The sequence below is a fragment of the Aplysia californica genome, unplaced genomic scaffold (assembly GCF_000002075.1).
Source record: "Aplysia californica isolate F4 #8 unplaced genomic scaffold, AplCal3.0 scaffold00584, whole genome shotgun sequence".
Taxonomy (NCBI): domain Eukaryota; kingdom Metazoa; phylum Mollusca; class Gastropoda; order Aplysiida; family Aplysiidae; genus Aplysia; species Aplysia californica.
In genome coordinates, this window is record NW_004797854.1 from 470,896 (window position 1) to 472,167 (window position 1,272).

Sequence of the window (1,272 nt, forward strand, 5' to 3'; positions counted from 1 at the left end):
TAGATAGATAGATAGATAGATAGATGGATAGATAGATAGATAGATATATAGATAGATAGATAGATAGATAGATAGATAGATAAATTATACGGGTAGACAGGAAGATACCTGAGTCCGTGGACAAACTTACAGATGTGTCTCTCTTTCCAAACGGCCAACGACGTGTGGCTTGCAGGTCCTGTAACAACAGTACAATATTGTTGACGCCGAGACAGCGGTAATGGTAAAAACACATTTCAACACATTGTACTAGACGATGTTAGAGAGTCGGACCACTATGCCAGAGGCATTTTTTGGTCAATATTGTTAGATGAAAGTATGTTTGGATGGATACAAAGACATTACATTTTAGACAGATAGGCCGTCATGTATATGTAGGAATATCATCATCCTCATTGCCTTTCTCACTCTGCACCATGGTATAGACCACGGACAAACACCTTCCACCTTTCTATATACTGGACTAGCCTCTTGATGTTATTCCATGTCTTCCCAGTTTACTGTCTTCATTGTTCCTGCTGAAGCAGAAGCTCCTCCGTCTCCCAAGATCGAAAAATTATAAGCTGTGTTTGTCCGTGTTTCTGTAACTTACTGTTTTTTTACTTTTGTTGGGTAGTTGGCCCTCCGCAAACTAGCACTTTTCGGGCGACCAGACCTAAGCACTTTTAATCGCCTTTTACGACACGCAGTATCACGGCAGGTGTTTTCTTTGCTTCCCATAGCAAAACTCCCCACCAGCAGGGGCTCATGTAAGAATATAATAAGTAGGTATATCATACACGTAGACAGGAAGATTCATGAGCACTTAGCCAAACTTACAGATGTGTCTTTCTTTCCCAAAATCAGCCAGCGACATGTGGGTTGCAGGTCCAGTAATAATAGTAAAATAATTATGTGTTGCGCCCTCAGACGACACAATTTACATCATTTATGGGCGGGATGCTACGTTTGTGTCTTGCTGGTGTACATGTTTGCCCGTGTGTGTGTGTGTGTGTGTGTGTGTGTGTGTGTGTGTGTGTGTGTGTGCGTGCGTGTGTGTGAGTGTGTCTGTGTGTTAGTGTGTATATATGTATGTTTTTTGTGTGTATGTGCGCGTATAGGTATCTTTTTGTGTGCGTATGTTTGTGTGAGCTTGTGTATGTGTGCGTGCGTATTTGTATGTTTGTGTGTATGTGTGTACATGTGTAAGTGTGTGCCTATGTATGTTTGTGTGCATGTTTAAATGTGTATTTGTTTATGCCTGTATTTTATAGCAGAAAAAGAGAGGGGGGG